Source organism: Phyllobates terribilis, unplaced genomic scaffold (genome assembly GCF_046119375.1).
Source record: "Phyllobates terribilis strain yellow unplaced genomic scaffold, ASM4611937v1 Scaffold_1__5_contigs__length_1240528914, whole genome shotgun sequence".
Taxonomy (NCBI): Eukaryota; Metazoa; Chordata; class Amphibia; order Anura; family Dendrobatidae; genus Phyllobates; species Phyllobates terribilis.
The window spans coordinates 960,628,577-960,646,739 of record NW_027362761.1 but is presented as its reverse complement, the minus strand read 5'-3'; positions in this window follow the sequence as shown (position 1 = coordinate 960,646,739).

The following is an 18,163-nucleotide window of genomic DNA, read 5'->3' as shown; positions in this document are numbered from 1 at the left end:
GCTGATTAGACACATGATTATTGTACAGGGGTGCCTTAGGCTGGCCACAATAAAAGGCCACTCTAAAATGTGGAGTTTTACAGAAATCCAGTCAGTATCTGGTGTGACCACCATTTACCTCACACAGTACAACACATCTCCTTTGCATAGAGTTGATAAGGTTGGTGATTGTGGCCTGTGGAATGTTGGTCCGCTCCTGTTCACTGGCTGTGTGAATTTACTGGAAATTGGCAGGAACTTGAACACGTTGTTGTATTCGCAAATTCAGAGCATCCCAAACATGCTCAATGGTTGACATGTCCGGTGAGTATGCTGGCCATGCAAGAACTGGGTTGTTTTCAGCTTCTTGGAATTGTGAACAGATCCATGCAACATGTGGCTGTGCATTATCATGCTGCAACATAAAGTGATGGTCGTGGATGAATGACACAACAATGGGTCTCAGGATCTCGTCACGGTATCTCTCTGCAATTCAAAATGGCATTAATAAAATGCACCTGTGTTTGTTGTCCATAACATACGCCTGCCCATACCATAACTCATCCACCACTATCGGCCACTCGATTCACAACATTGACATCAGCAAACTGCTCACCCACACGACACCATACATGCAGTCTCTTTCGCCGAGTATGCTCGGGCCGAGCACCAAGTAGTTACAACTGCTCGGTGATATGTTTGAATCACTCCCGTGTGCATGATTTGCAACTGTTTGACAGCTTTGATACATGGGAGGAATATGTAAGAAATAGACATTCCTCTCATGTAATAAAACTGTCAAACAGTCGCAAATCATGACCTCGGGAGTGATTCAAACATATCACAGAGCACGCTATAAATACTCTGTGCACGGCCGAGCATACTCGGCGAAAGGGTTAACAAAACATACTCGCTCAACACTACTCTTCACATGCACAGTATGATGACCCTACTGTACCCACCTGGAAATGCATGGGTGACCCCAACGCAGTATGATTCCCCAACTATCACCCCAACAACAGCCCTCCACACAATATGATGTCCCCCACAAAGCCCTCCATACAGTTTAATGGCCCCCACACAACCCTCCACACAGTATTATGGCATTGCCCCAACACAACCCTCCATACAGTATATGCAAATATATTCCCTTAGGGAAAAAAGGAGAGAAAGTCTCTCTGATAGTAGTAAATTAAAGCTTATTAAAACCAAATGAAGAGATAATTCTCACCTGGCGAAGGTGTGGTAAAATCCAACGGGTGCAGCCAAACTGCTATGCTGTAGAAATTTCCTCCATGGAAAGTTCCAGTAAAGCTTGATGAGGTAGAAAAAACAGATAAAAGGCGCTCCAAATGTGGATCCCAAATAGCAGAATTTCCAGGCACTGCTTCTTTACTTTCCAGTTGAAAGCATTGATGAAAGAGGGAGCGCTCTGCTTCCTCCTCCATTATTCTCCCGCGTGTCTGAGATCTAACAGTTCAGAGCAGCAGGTGCGGTGATGACGCTTCATCACGCCTGCTGTGCAGACCAGTGAAGACACAGCTTCAGAATGCTCCCTGCCGAGACTGGAGCAGCGGGGGACTAAAAAGAAGTGAGTATTTAATTTGTTTTTTTAATGAGTGAGAACACGGTGGCCATACTACTACATGGGTGACTATGGTCTGTGTGTAGTACTTGGGAAGGACATAGCTTCCCTATGGCACTGAAAGAGTTAAAAGAGTATGTTCCCGGTAGTTAGATCTCTCTGGGCTGCAGTTAGATCCAATTAAGGGGTTAGCTGTGATAATCCAGCCCAGTAGAGTAAAGGGGAACCCAGTGCTTTGGTTAGGCATACAATTTGAGTAAATGCCTTAGTGATGATATGTTTTCTTGTGGGCTGTAGTATTGATAACAAGCCACAAGATGCCACTGTCCTGGGTGCAGATGACAGGTTGAGTCTGCCAGTAGTATTACAGACAGTGAAGGGGGTTAACTGTGTGCGAGGACAGCCCATAGAGGGTGGGCACTTTAGGAAACTTGTTGGTGAGTTTCCAGATAGATTTAGTGAGAGTTTGGACAGAGAACCGTATGGGCAGCCTGAGTATAGTGGCTGCTAGGGCAGACGGGAGCCCCGTACCTCAGACAGTAGGATCACCAGAATGAAGATTCCCTGCGCAAAAGTCCCCTTAGCCGGCCAGAGAAACTCAACAGAGGTATTGAGGACCCAGGGGCATATTTTGTCTCCAGGCTGCAGAAGAAGCTAGGACTCAAGGCTAGGATGTGGCGAGAACTAGGATCCGGATATACTTTCACTGGTGAGGAAGATTCTCTAGGGCTAGAAAATAGAGCAACAGAGATGCTTCACTTAAAGAGGGAACCAGGGCTGAAGTTGTTTCCAGTACCTGTGAGAGAGATGACAACCCGTTGGGCCTTATCTATTATATATGCCTTTAAATATTGTACAAATTCCTCTTCCCCAAGCAAAGTCCTAGTTATGGTTAAGAACCTCGTATCCTCTGAATTTATTGCTTCCATGGTTCCAGAAGAGAAATGCCTGGAGACAGCCACGACCGGATGGTCTGAAGTAAATGGAAAGCACCATGTACACCGCAGCACTTCAGAGGGAGGCACACATTGTCTGTAGGGTGCCATGGCAAGCAGGGGCTGCAGCTCGCCCACGACTACCTCTCTGGGACACCTTACATGTACATTATACTATATCAAGGATATGGGCTGTGTATTATACTAATATGGAGGACTATGGGCTGTGCATTATATTACATGAAAGATATGGACTGTGTATTATACTAATATGGAGGACTATGAGCTGTGCATTATATTATATGAAGGAAATGGGCTGTGTATTATACTTATACGGAGGACTATGGGCTGTCCATTATATATGGAAGTACATTATATTATATGGAGGTCTATGTTCTGTGCATTGTACTATAGGGAGGACTATGGGCTGTGCATTATATGATATGGAGGGCCATGGACTGTGCATTATATTATATGGAAGACTATGGGCTCTGCATTATACTATATGAAGGACTATAGGCTGTGTTTTATATGAAGGAAATGGGCTGTGTATTACACTAATATGGAGGACTATGGGCTGTGCATTATATTATATGGAGGAATATGGAGGATGAATTATATATGGAGGACTATGGAGCGTGCATTATATTATATGGAGGAATATGGAGGATTAATTATATATGGAGGACTATGGAGTGTGCATTATATTTTATGGAGGACTATGGGCTGTGCATGATACTATATGGAGGACTATGGAGTGTGCATTTTACTACATGGAGGACTATGAAGTGCATTATATACAGGGCATTGTGAAAGTATTTGGCCCCCTTGAACTGTTCTACCTTTTGCCACATTTCTGGCTTCAAACATAAAGATATAAAATTCTAATTTTTTTGGGAAGAATCAACAACAAGTGGGACACAATCGTGAAGTGGAACGAAATTTATTGGATATTTTAAACTTTTTTTAACAAATTCAAAACTGAAAAGTGGGGCGTGCAATATTATTCGGCCCCCTTGACTCAATACTTTGTAGCGCCACCTTTTGCTGCGATTACAGCTGCAAGTCGCTTGGGGTATGTCTCTATCAGTTTTGCACATCGAGAGGCTGAAATTCTTGCCCATTCTTCCTTGCAAAACAGCTCGAGCTCATTGGATGGTTGGATGGAGGGCGTTTGTGATCAGCAGTTTTCAGCTCTTTCCACAGATTCTCGATTGGATTCAGGTCTGGACTTTGACTTGGCCATTCTAACACCTGGACACGTTTAGTTTTGAACCATTCCATTGTAGATTTAGCTTTATGTTTGAAATCATTGTCTTGTTGGAAGATAAATCTCCGTCCCAGTCTCAGGTCTTTTGCAGACTCCAACAGGATTTCTTCCAGAATGGTCTTGTATTTGGCTCCGTCCATCTTTCCATCAATTTTAACCATCTTCCCTGTCCCTGCTGAAGAAAAGCAGGCCCAAACCATGATGCTGCCACCACCATGTTTGACAGTGGGGATGGTGTTTTGAGGGTGATGAGCTGTGTTGCTTTTACGCCAAACATATCGTTTTGCATTGTGGCCAAAAAGTTCGATTTTGGTTTCATCTGACCAGAGCACCTTATTCCACATGTTTGGTGTGTCTCCCAGGTGGCTTGTGGCAAGCTTGAAATTAGACTTTTTATGGATATCTTTGAGAAATGGCTTTCTTCTTGCCACTCTTCCATAAAGGCCAGATTTGTGCAATGTATGACTGATTGTTGTCCTATGGACAGACTCTCCCACCTCAGCTGTAGATCTCTGCAGTTCATCCAGAGTGATCATGGGCCTTTTGGCTGCATCTCTGATCAGTCTTCTCCTTGTTCGAGATGAAAGTTTACAGGGACGGCCGGGTCTTGGTAGATTTGCAGTGGTCTGATACTCCTTCCATTTCAATATGATCGCTTGCACAGTGCTCCTTGAGATGTTCAAAACTTGGGAAATCTTTTTGTATCCAAATCCGGCTTTAAACTTCGCCACAACAGTATCTCGGACCTGCCTGGTGTGTTGCTTGGTCTTCATGATGCTCTCTGCACTTGAAACAGAACCCTGAGACTATCACAGAGCAGGAGCATTTATATGGAGACTTCATTACACACAGGTGGATTCTATTTATCATTACCAGTCATTTAGGACAACATTGGATCATTCAGAGATCCTCACTGAACTTCTGGAGTGAGTTTGCTGCACTGAAAGTAAAGGGGTCGAATAATATTGCACGCCCCACTTTTCAGTTTTGAATTTGTTAAAAAAGTTTAAAATATCCAATAAATTTCGTTCCACTTCACGACTGTGTCCCACTTGTTGTTGATTCTTCCCCCAAAAATTTGAATTTTATATCTTTATGTTTGAAGCCAGAAATGTGGCAAAAGGTAGAAAAGTTCAAAGTGGCCAAATACTTTCACAATGCACTGTATGTGAAAGGACAGATCCAAAAGGGAAAATGGAAAACACCTGAAGTGAAGCAAACTGAGCAAAAGGAAAGCAAGGACAAAAGAACCATCAGCATTTGGACAGAGTCGAATCGGGTTGTGGCTCAATGGAAAGGGAAACAAACCACACAGCAAAAGGTCACTGGATCGAGTCCCGAAACTTAGCCATGATAGTAGCAACTTGAAGAAGGAGGAGAAGCAGTCAGTGATAAGGGGTATGATGAAGCATGCAGAAGCCTTCTCATTATTCAATTGTGACCTATGCCTCACAAAGGGAGTGAAGCATCACATTCGGCTGACTGATGAAAAGCAGTTTCAAGAGAGATCCCTAAGGTTGGCTCCAGCTAATGTGGAAGATGTCAAACGGTGTTTATGGGACTTGATGGACACAGGAGTCATCATAGAGTTCAATTGCCCATACGCCTTTCCCATTGTGGTTACTCAGAAGAAAAATGGGGCTATCAGGATGTGTGTGGATTATCGCACTCTAAACAAGCGCACAGTGCGAGACCAGTATGCCGTGCCTAGGATTGATGAAGCCTTAGGTTGCCTGCAGGGCAGCCAGTGGTTTTCAGTGATAGATCTCCGGCATGGCTACTACTAGATACCTATGACCAAGGAGGATCAAAAGAAGGCCGCTTTCATTTGTCCTATCAGTTTATACCAATTCCAGAGGATGCATCAAGGAGTGACTGGTGCCATTGCTACCTTCCAGAGGTGTATGGATAAGGTGATGGGAGACATAAATTTTCATGAGGTCCTAGCCTACCACCTAGATGATGTGATTGTATTTGGGTACACCTTGGAAGAGCATAACCAGAGGTCATTCAAGATGCTGGATTAGCTAGAAGAAGTTGGCCTACAACAATCCCTTGACAAGTACCACTTCTGCCAGAAACCTGTGAAGTATGTAGGACACATTGTCAGCCAGAAAGGGATCTCTACAGACTCGGCCAAAGTATAAGCTGTGGTTGAGTGGCCCAAGCCCACCAATTTGGGGGAACTCAGATCTGTTCTGGGATTCTGTGGGTACTACAAAAGATTTGTGCCACAGTATTCCAAAATTGTGAAACCCTTAAATGCTCTCACCCAAAGGTATCCTCTTCCACGAGGGACAGCTTGCTCCAAGAAACCTGAAAACAAGATCTGTTTAAAGGTAAATGAGCCATTTGGGGTGTGATGGACACCATTGTGTGATGAGACACTTGAGAAACCCAAGTCCTGTTTGACACAGTCACCAGTGTTGGCTTATGTGAACCCCAACAAACCATATGTGCTTCATGTGGATGCTTCCTTTGAGAGGTCTTTAGCAGTTTTGTACATAATGGCGTCCTGTGACCAGTCTTCTACATCAAGACTGATTCCGAGTGAGAGCAATTCCCCAGCACATAAACTTGAGTTCCTAGCATTGAAGGGGGCTTCAATGGACAAGCTGCATGACTACCTTTATGGAGTGCATTTCCCAGTTCACAAAGGCAGCAATCCGCAGACCTATGTGAGGACCACAGCAAAGTTTAATGCCACTGGCCATTGATGCTTCACTGTGCTAGCTGTATACAATTTCAGCCTGAAGTATCGATCTGGCGCTACCAACATTGATGCCGATGCTCTGTTTTGTCTGCCCAGGCAGATGTTGAAGGATGAAGAAGAAGAAGGAGAAGCCTGGATTGAGGTTCTAGCCCCAGAAGTGGAAGCCATGTGTCATCAAGATCTAGGGAAGACTATTTGATCCCGGGGCTGTGCTACGTTTTTTAGGAGTTCCAAAGAAAGCTCTACTACCTTTCTTCTCTCAGTTGACTAAGGTAGATGCCAGTTCCCTGCCTCAACATCAGGTTGAAACGACCCAACAGGAATACCCTTTTGTGGGGGTTGTTTAATAGTGGGTGAAAGGGGCACAGAAGAGTCTGTTTTGCTGACCTGACAGATAGACTGCCTTGTTGTGAAAAATGGATTGCTGTACTGAGAGGTCAAGAGTCAAAACAAGGACGTTTGTAGCCAGTTGGTGTTTCCCACTCAGTTTTGCAAGATGGTCATTAGGATGCTGTATGATGACTTTGGGCACCTTGGTGTTGAGAAGACCAGTAGTCTCGTACCAGATTGATTTTACTGGCCAAAGAATGAAAAGCTGGCATTAAGAGTTACTGTAAATCTTGTGCGCAGTGTGTCGCAGGGAAAACTTTGCCTTCTCAGTCTGCCCCCCTTGTCAACATCCTTAGTGATGGCCCACTTGACCTAGTGTGCATTGAGTTCCTTTCAATTGAGCCTGATAAAGACAATGTCAGCAATGTTCTAGTGGTCATTGATCATTTCACAAGATATGCTCAAGCTTACACTACCAAAGATCAGAGGGCAATCACTGTTGGAGAAATTCTATGTGCATTATGGGCTGCCAGCCCGTATCCATTCTGACCAAGAAAGAGATTTTGAGAATAGGCTAATTATGAAGTTGTGCGAGATTTGTGGGATCAAGAAGTCCAGAACCACTGCGCTTCATCCTCTGGGAGATCCTCAACCTGAAAGTTTCAATCATACCTTCCACTTAAATGTTAGGCACCATGGATCCAAAACAGAAAGGGCGTTATAGCTGACACATAAGTCAATTAGTCCATGCTTACAACTGTTCTAAAATGAGACAAATGGGTACTACCCCTACTTTCTGATGTATGGAAGAGAAGCCAGATTGGAGTATCCCTTGATCATTCAAATGGGAAGAACAACCTGAAGTATGTGTCAGAGCTAAAGGAAGAGTTGAAGGAGGCCTACAGACTGGCTGATCAGGCCTCTGGCTAATCTGGGAGGTGAAACAAAACTCATTATGACCAAAGAGTATGAGATGAAGTTTTATAGGCAGGAGATAGAGTTCTCATCCATCAGTTGGGAAAACACAAGCTTGCTGACCGATGGCATATAGAACTTTATATGGTGTTCTATAGCTGCCTAATATCCCGATCTACAGAATAAAGCCTGAGAAAGGAGGTGGAAGTGTTAAGACCTATCCTATCATCATCAGCATTTGCTGCCTGTAGGGCATAATATCTGGTTGCAGCAGGCAAAAAGTACTGGAGCTCATCCAACCAATCGATCTCCCATATGAGTCTTCGGCATTGACAATTGACCAGTCCTGTAGTCATTCCTGAAGGTACTGAGAGTGATTCCATTAATGAATGTGGGCCATACTACAGATGAATGGGCAACCATGCTCTGTAATCCAAGAACATACAGACCAGTCAGTGGAAGAAGATTCCCAAGAAGAGTGTGGCCCAGCATCGAGCCCCTACCATCACCAGTCAGGGAGAGTTTAGAGGACACAGAATTACCAGGCAAAGAAGTTACTGTCATGGGGTCTGAGCCTGAAAGTCAAGAGCTAGGGGTCAATGATATGGTACACACTCATCGCAAATGGGAAACTAGGCACCACATGGTGCCAACATTTGACTTGTTGGGGTAAACCACTAAGGTTCCCAGAGTAGTACAATTCAATTATATATGGTTTTATTTCCCCTCTGTTCCCATGCGACTTAAGTGATTTGTGTGTGACTGGCTGTGGTGGTAGTCAGGATGTTTTACCACAAGTTTTTATTCCAGATGGTGAGTCTTAATTTCGTGCTTGGTAGCCTAAAGTGACTCACCAGGCACCCTGGAAGAGGAGGGGCAGAAACAGAGGACAGAATTGATTGGCTGAGCAAGCTGGAAAATAAAGGAGAAGTTAACAGCAGTAGAGAATGTGGGGGTTGTCGGCCATTACTGGGGAGAGACAGTGGTGATCCAGGAAGGGAACACTGTGTGCACTGACAGATTTGCATCCCTGTGTGAGAGGATATTAAGTCCTGGAGCTGCACCACAACTAGAGACCAGCCAGGTTGCCTGGAATTGCCCACTTTCACCAGGCTTTTGACAGAAGAATCCTGCATTCTATTCCCAAGTGACTGGACCCTGAAACTCCAGGCTGGAACCCTGTGTGGCTGCCAATCAAGGAGTAAGTAGCTACTGCTGGGACTTGTGGTTTCACTACTGGGAAGTACTGTATATTAAAGCTATCTGTAAGGGAGCATTGCTTGGATTTGTGAGTCAATGTGCAAGGAGTTAATAGGACCAGCTGTGCAGGGGATTTTGTTCTTATTGTATTAAGTGCACAAACAGTTTCTACAAGCGCGACAACATTCGCGGTAACTGGGCCCCAACATTGGACTGTGTTGTTTCCATTACTGCAGCCATTTGTATTTTAAGTGATATTAGTTAGGACTGTGCTTATTGTAATTTAAAGGGAAAGTGTCATCCCTAACATTCAGATTTACTGCAAAGTCCATCTTGTACTTATATTTGTAGATTATGTAATACTATTTGTTTTTATGTTCCTTGCTAGTCACCTTATTATTTCTCACCATTTATCCCACTGTATAAATAAAGTAGTTAATTGTTTTAATCTCATCTCTTGTGAATTTGTACGGAGCGTGGACAGAGGATTCCCGAGTCGACCACTGAAAAAGAAGACCATCCTCAGGGCCGGCGTCATCATCCAGCGCACCAGGTCAAGTGGGGGGCCCACTCACCGTCAGAGACACTGGAGCGCTGTGGGGCCTGTGAGGCATCGGGCCCTCGTGCTTTAAACTGCTTGCAATACTTACCTTTCCCTGTTCCTCAGTAGCTTCGGTGTTTTCTGCATCTTCTGACTCTGTGATGTCTCTGTCTAGAGCAATATATAGGGCTCATTATACTGTATGGAGCAATATACGGGGCCCATTCTGTATGGAAGTATATATGGAGCCCTTGCTGTATGGAGCATTATATGGGGCCCATTCTGTATGGAGCAAAATATGAGGCCCATACTGTATGGAGCATTATATGGGGCCCATTCTATATGGATTAATATATGGGGCCCATGCTGTATGGAGCATTATATGGGGCCCATTCTGTATGGAGCTATATATGAAGCCCATTCTGTATGGAGCAAAATATGGGGCCCATACTGTATGGAGCATTATAAGGGACCCATTCCGTATGGATTAATATATGGGGCCCATACTGTATGGAGCAATATATTGGTTCCATTCCGTATGGAGCATTATATGGGGCCAGTACTGTATGGAGCAATATATGGGGTCCATTATATATGGAGCAATATATGGGGCCCATTCTGTATGGAGCATTATATAAGACCCATTCTGTATGGAGCAGTATATGGAGTCCCTTATTGTGTATGGATAAATATATGGGGCTCATTATAGTGTATGGAGCAATATATGGGGTACATTATTCTGTATGGAGCATTTTATGCGGCCCATTATTTTGTAATGAACAATATATGGGGCCCATTATACTGTATGGAGCAATATATGGTTCTCATTATACTGTATAGAGCAATATATGGCGCTCATTATACTACATTATACTACATTGATCAATATATGGGGCTCATTATTCTATATGGAGCAATATATGGGGCTCATTATACTGTATGGAGCATTATATTGGGTCCAGGGAGGACTACTGTATGTGGTGCCATAATAATAATAATAATATAATTTTTTTATTTTTTTTATTTATATAGCACCAACATATTCCGCAGCACTTTACAATTAAGCGGGGACATATACAGACAATAAATTCAATACAAGGTAAGATAGTTTAAACAGTTACATTAGGAGTGAGGTCCCTGCTAGCAAGCTTACAATCTACATGCACATGGGGGGACACTGTATGGAGGACTATGTGGTGCCCATAACACTGTATGGAGCACTATACTGTTTGGTCTAAAATAAAAACTTTTGTATCCCCCCAAAATACACCGCTTTATGAGCTATTGTAGAATTTAAAATAGATATCGCTCATGTAATGTAAGAAGTAAGTGAAATCTTTGGCATTGTACTATTCCTATATTTCTCTGCCGCTGGCCAGGACTGATAATCTGCCAAGGCGGACAGATTCCCAGTGGGCCGGCGGCTCTGAACTACAAAGTGGGCTGCTGGCCCTTCAAAACTTCTCATTGAAGGCCCAGTGTGAGTGCGCACGCTCTGACAAGGGCCGCGGCCTCAATCGCGTGCACGCTCTGACAAGGGTCGCGGCTTCAGCCGCGAGCACGCTCTGACAAGGGCCGCGGCCTCAGCTACACGCACACTCTGACAAGCCGACAGCGGCCACCTGAGCCGACAGCAGCGACTTGAGTAAACAGCAGCCACCTGAGACAACAGCAGCCACCTGAGCCGACAGCAGCCACCTGAGCCGACAGCAGCCACCTGAGCCGACAGTGGCCACCTGAGCTGACAGCAGCGACTTGAGTAGACAGCAGCCACCTGAGACAACAGCGGCCACCTGAGCTGACAGCAGCCACCTAAGCCGTCAGAAGCGACTTGAGTGGACAGCGGCCACCTGAGCCAACAGCGGCATTTAAATTGAGCTACTGCCAGGAAATGGGTGACAATGGCGGTCAGGGGAATGGTGAAGGCCCACATGGCTGCCATCTTGCTACTCTGGTGAAGTTCATCCACAGTCTGGACTTAATCATGTAAACTGTATAGTGCATTACTATAGGATTACTGTATATAGAATAAGCAGTCAAGCGATAGCAGGTTCAAGTGCCCTAAGGGAACATAAAAAAATAAAGTAAAAATGGAAAAAAGAAAAAAGATTTACAAAGAAAAAATAAATAAAAAAAATGTTAAATCACCCCCTTTTCTGAGTTAAAAAAATAAAATAAAAAAAGAAACATATTTTATATCGTTGTGTCTGTAAAAGTCTGACCTATCGAAAGCCCAAATTATTTAAACCGCACGATAAATGGCGAAAAAATAAATTGAGAAGGCAGAATTACCGTATTATGGTGTCACCAGACTTCTACAGTAATAAATAACACGGTTTTGTGTCACCATTTTTGAGACCCGTCATTTGTTCCATGTTTCCTCTGATGAATCTGTGCGAGACTCGCTTTCTGCTCGCCGACCTGCGGCTGTTATTGATGCCATTCTCTGCTATGTACGATCTTTTCATCTCTTTTTGATGCATTTTTGGGGGGAGGTAAAATGACCCCAAAAAAACAACAAAAAACCATACAGCAGCTCCACCGCGCCGACGTTCCCTTCATAGGGAGGAACCGCTCCACAAAGACTGTTCTCAGCCACAGGACGACCCGCCGGATACAGGAGGAAAGTTCTCATCTATACAATGAGGGAATATTCAACTTTTCATTTTCTGCCATTTGTAAGATCTCAACTTGTTGTCAGAGAATAAAAACATTCTTGTTAATATCCAGAATCTGAAAAAAATCGAATCCTGACAGCAGCAGAGCATTTATTACAATGGTATCCAGTCTAGACAATCTCTCTCCTGTCCTGACCGTTAACTACAATGTATCAGTGCAGGGAAAATCTATCAGTTTGGACTTGGTTTCCCCTACAGAGGATTGTGCAGGCCAAACACCATTGTACCGAATCCTCAGCTGTGCTGGTATTAAGGATATGGACACTCAGGCATTTTGGGCTAAATATATACAGTACAGACCAAAAGTTTGGACACACCTTCTCATTTAAAGATTTTTCTGTATTTTCATGACTATGAAAATTGTACATTCACACTGAAGGCATCAAAACTATGAATTAACACATGTGGAATTAGATACTTAACAAAACAGTGTGAAACAACTGAAAATATGTCTTATATTCTAGGTTCTTCAAAATAGCCACCTTTTGCTTTGATGACTGCTTTGCACACTCTTGGCATTCTCTTGATGAGCTTCAAGAGGTAGTCACCGGAAATGGTCTTCCAACAATCTTGAAGGAGTTCCCAGAGATGCTTAGCACTTGTTGGCCCTTTTGCCTTCACTCTGCGGTCCAGCTCACCCCAAACCATCTCGATTGGGTTCAGGTCTGGTGACTGCGGAGGCCAGGTCATCTGGTGTAGCACCCCATCACTCTCCTTCTTGGTCAAATAGCCCTTACACAGCCTGGAGGTGTGTTTGGGGTCATTGTCCTGTTGAAAAATAAATGATGGTCCAACTAAACGCAAACCGGATGGAATAGCATGCAGCTGCAAGATGCTGTGGTAGCCATGCTGGTTCAGTATGCCTTCAATTTAGAATAAATCCCCAACAGTGTCACCAGCAAAGCACCCCCACACTATCACACCTCCTCCTCCATGCTTCACGGTGGGAACCAGGCATGTAGAGTCCATCCGTTCACCTTTTCTGCATCGCACAAAGACACGGTGGTTGGAACCAAAGATCTCAAATTTGGACTCATCAGACCAAAGCACAGATTTCCACTGGTCTAATGTCCATTCATTGTGTTCTTTAGCCCAAACAAGTCTCTTCTGCTTGTTGCCTGTCCTTAGAAGTGGTTTCCTAGCAGCTATTTTACCATGAAGGCCTGCTGCACAAAGTCTCCACTTAACAGTTGTTGAAGAGAAGTATCTCCTACTAGAACTCTGTGTGGCATTGACCTGGTCTCTAATCTGAGCTGCTGTTAACCTGCGATTTCTGAGGCTTGTGACTCCGATAAACTTATCCTCAGATGCAGAAGTGACTCTTGGTCTTCCTTTCCTGGGGCGGTCCTCATGTGAGCCAGTTTCTTTGTAGTGCTTGATGGTTTTTGCAACTGCACTTGGGGACACTTTCTAAGTTTTCCCAATTTTTCGGACTGACTGACCTTCCTTTCTTAAAGTAATGATGGCCACTCATTTTTCTTTACTTAGCTGCTTTTTTCTTTCCATAATTCAAATTCTAACAGTTATTCAGTAGGACTATCAGCTGTGTATCCACCAGACTTCTGCACAACACAACTGATGGTCCCAACCCCATTTATAAGGCAAGAAATCCCACTTATTAAACCTGACAGGGCACACCTGTGAAGTGAAAACCATTTCCGGTGACTACCTCTTGAAGCTCATCAAGAGAATGGCAAGAGTGTGCAAAGCAGTCATGAAAGCAAAAGGTGGCTACTTTGAAGAACCTAGAATATAAGACATATTTTCAGTTGTTTCACACTTTTTTGTTAAGTATATAATTGCACATGTGTTAATTCATAGTTTTGATGCCTTCAGTGTGAATGTACAATTTTCATAGTCAGGAAAATACAGAAAAATCTTTAAATGAGAAAGTGTGTCCAAACTTTTGGTCTGTACTGTATATACAAATATTTTTTCAATAACGTTTGATAAACAATTTGGCTTTTTTATTTCCTTTGCATTGCTGGTTGCAGAATGAGTTACCTGAGAATTCATGAGTGAGTTCATTCTAACCTTCTCTCTGCTGATTATGTTCACAGACCAGGTAATTTATAGAGTAAATAATTAGCGTGCACTCTTGTCATAAGAAGAGAGGTGCTGATGAAGAGAATCGAGGTGCCCAATACGTATATAAAATTATATCATCGCACACTCATGGGTTCTAATGCAGTGTTCATTTATTAACATTGGCATAACATCAAACCGATCAAACGTGATTGCGACAGTGATTGGCGACAGAAGACGTTTCGGCCTTATCCAGGCCTTATTCATTGAGTCGCACTACTAAAAGAGAGGAAATATGGTGTTAAGAGTAGGAATATAGGAAATCACATTGGTTAAACAGAAAGTCCATATTATACACTATTGAAGGACAAGAGGGGGAAAGGGGAGGGGGGGGGAGGGGGAAAGGGAAAAAAAGGAATGGGGGGAGAGGGGACAGAGAGATAGAAGCAAAGGGAGGCAGAATAAAATCACAATTATACATATATACATTATATACAGTGGAATCATCAAGTAACATAAAGTATGCTGTAGGGTTACCTTAAGTGGGTTCACATGAAGGTATATGCCATAAGAGATAGAATAGAAATCTTTAAATGGTGCTGTAATGGTAAGAAATGCATGTTAAGCGCCTAGAGAATCATGCAGGGTTTTTTTTAGTGAAGACGGACCACTACCTTTAATGTCTCTTGGTTCACGGCCTATAGGAGACTTTCTTACTGGTGTGACGTGAAGTCTCTACGTCTTGATACAGTGCTGGGGTCCCTGTTGTGGCTGTTTCATGTAGTAGAGAGGAGCGGTGTGGCCTTTTCCCTGTATTGCTATTCATATAGTGTGGAGGACTGGAGTAGGGAGAATGTCCCAATTAGTAGGTGAGGTGGGGGAAGAGGAAAAGGGGAGGGCTCCTGGGAGCTGGGTACCTTGTTCCTGTTAGCTTCCGCTTCTGGCTGTGGTGCAGGAGTCCCAGATATGGCTCGTTGCAGCAGGGGAGGAGGAGGGCGGCGTGACCGTCTCCCAGCGCTGTGGAATGTGCACTGGGAGTCCTCATTTAAGTATGTGCGCTGAGCGCTGGGGCGGAAGTGCGTCACAAAAGGGGGCGGGAAACCGGAAGTGACGTCGCGCTAGTGGAAAACACATGTATGTGTGTTTTGGTTGCTATGGTGCGCTGTAATCACTGATGGCTGGCTGGCTAACGCACGCGCAGAGCGTGTACACATCACAGCATATCGTGTCATGCCAGTAAAGGAGCATTCAGCGCTGCTAGGGGTGAGAGCTCCATAGGGAGAGAAAAGAGGGTACTCCAGTAAATCATCCATGAGGAATATATTATCCACAGGAATTGTGGTAGTGGAACAGGATTAAGGTGACTAAACCTCATTTTTAGAGAAAGGAAATCTATGTGCACAAATTGTTCACTATATGTCCTGGGTCCCTTAATACAGTATATGTAGTCATTGGTAGTACAGATAGTAGTGTACTTGTAGTAGTGTTGCCTATTAAGGGGGGCAAATGATAAGAGGGATATCATGGCATATACAAGGGCACATCAATAAGTCAGAAAGGGTAACTCACCTAAGAGTGTGTTCAATGGGTCTGTAGGAACAAAAAGGTCAGTGATTAGGGGTGAGAGAAATAAACTCAGTAGGTTAAATGGCAATTTGTAGAATCAATGGATCCAGTCAATTTCTCGGTTCAAGCCTTTAGGGGATAGTGTCTGGAATGTGTGGATCCAGTAGGACTCCCGCTGTTTCAGTAATTTAATATGATTGCCACCCCTCCTTGGTCTTGCCACATGTTCAATTACTTGGAAGCGGAGTTGGGCCACAGTGTGTCTAGCTCTGGTAAAGTGATCGGGTAATGGGAGCCAATTTTTGCAGCAGCGGATGGTAGACTTGTGGCTTGCTATGCGATCTTTAATATGTTGTGTGGTTTCCCCTACATATAGAAGACCACACGGGCATTTGATGATGTAGACCACAAAATTTGAATCACATGTGAAAAAGCCTGGGGTAGCTTTTCCCTGTCCTTGGGTGCGTGATGGTATCAGATTTAATGATGTTGGAACATGCTGCACAATTGAGGCAGGGGAAAGTACCGTGACAACGGGTACTGAGTAGGCGTTGGGAGGCAGTTGTGCGGGAAGATCCTATGTCAGCCCTAATAATCCTATCTCTGATGTTAGGGGCCCGCTTGACGCACATAAGTGCAGGATTGGTAAATGCGGGGATTTCTGGATAGGCTCTAGATAGGAGAGGCCAGTGCTTCCTAATGATGGCTTGGACTTTAGGTATTAGCAGATGGAAGGTATGTACAAATGGTATTCTCTCAGGGCTGGAAGTAATCAGCTGGGGTGGTTTGGGTTCTAATGCTTGGTCTGTCTCTTGTCGTAGGAGTTGGGTGGGGTAGTCACGTTCTTTGAATTTAGTCGCCATTTCCTGCAGACGCCGAGAGAGTGTGTCCGGGTTGGATACAATTCGAGTCACCCTGTGGAATTAGGAACGTGGAAGGCTGTTTTTTGTAGATTTGGTGTGGCAGCTTGAGTAATGTAGGAGGCTGTTACAGTCGGTGGGTTTCGAAAAGATGTCGGTTATTAGTTTATTATTGCCATCACGGATGACTAAGGTGTCAAGGAAAGAAATTTGGTTGTAATCATTGGTAATTGTGAACTGTAATTCAGGTCTGATTGAATTGATATGTGTGAAAAAGGAATCAAGTGTTTCTGGTGGGCCCTGCCATATGAGAAAGATGTCATCTATGTATCGATGGTAAGTGGTACAGTACTGTTTGAATAGCTCGTTGGGGTATACGAAATCTTCCTCAAACTTGTGCATATAGGCGTTGGCATAAGCTGGAGCTACATTAGAGCCCATTGCGGTGCCCCGTCTTTGTATATAGAAGTCATCGCCGAACAGGAAGTGGTTTTGATGTAGGACTAGGGACAGTATATCCAAGCAGAATTGGATAGAGAGGGGGGAAAGATCAGATTCTGAGAGAAGATGTGCTGAAGCTTCAAGGCCTAGTTCATGGGTTATGGAAGTATACAGACTGTTGACATCCAGTGTAACCAGTTGACTGGTCGGGGAAAGGCATGGGGTTTTCCTGATGATTTCCAGAAAGGCGTTAGTGTCAAGTAAGAAGGCTCTAGTTTTCTTCACAAGTGGTGTTAGAATTTTCTCAAGATAAATCGCTAGAGGGGAAAGGATGGAGTCGGTAGAGGATACTATCGGTCGCCCCGGAGGATTGGTCAGTGATTTGTGTATCTTAGGGAGTATATAGAACACTGGGGTTATTGGGTGGGAGTTGGTTAGGAATGTAGCTTTTTTTTGGTCAATTACCTTACAATCAAGATATCTGGTAAGAATTGCTTGAATTTTAGAGTGAATGTTATGGGTGGGGTCATGGGTGATACGATCGTAGGTTGTAGTGTCCGCCAGCTGGCGATTAACCTCGTCTATGTAATTCGTCCGGTCCATGATGACCGTCACACCCCCCTTGTCTGCTGGTTTAATCACAATGGTTTTGTTATCACTCAGACTCTTGAGGGCCCTTTTCTCCTCATTTGATAGGTTTTGATGTGTGGGAAAGAAACCTAACTGTTGCTCATGTAGCAGGCTGCTAATGTCCCTTGTGATGAGGGCAATAGTTGTCTCGGTTGCGTGGTTGGTGTGTGGGGGATTGAATGTACTGTGCGTGCGTAACCCCAGATTGACTATTGAAAGCTCCGTTACAGTATCACCCCCAGGTGGAGGTGCTCTGCATATGGAGGTCTCTTTTGACAGTCCAAAGTGAGTCTTCAATCGTAGGGATCGATAGAAGCATTGCAAGTTTTTCTCCAACTGGAATGAGTCCTAGTTTGGTGTCGGACAGAAGGATAAACCTTTCTGTAAGACTGCCAGTTCAGTGGGGGAGAGGGTGTAGCTGGAGATGTTCTTTACCAGGTTCGATGTCTTACCTGGGAGCGGGTTGTCATCCTTTCGTTTCCGCGATCTCCTTGT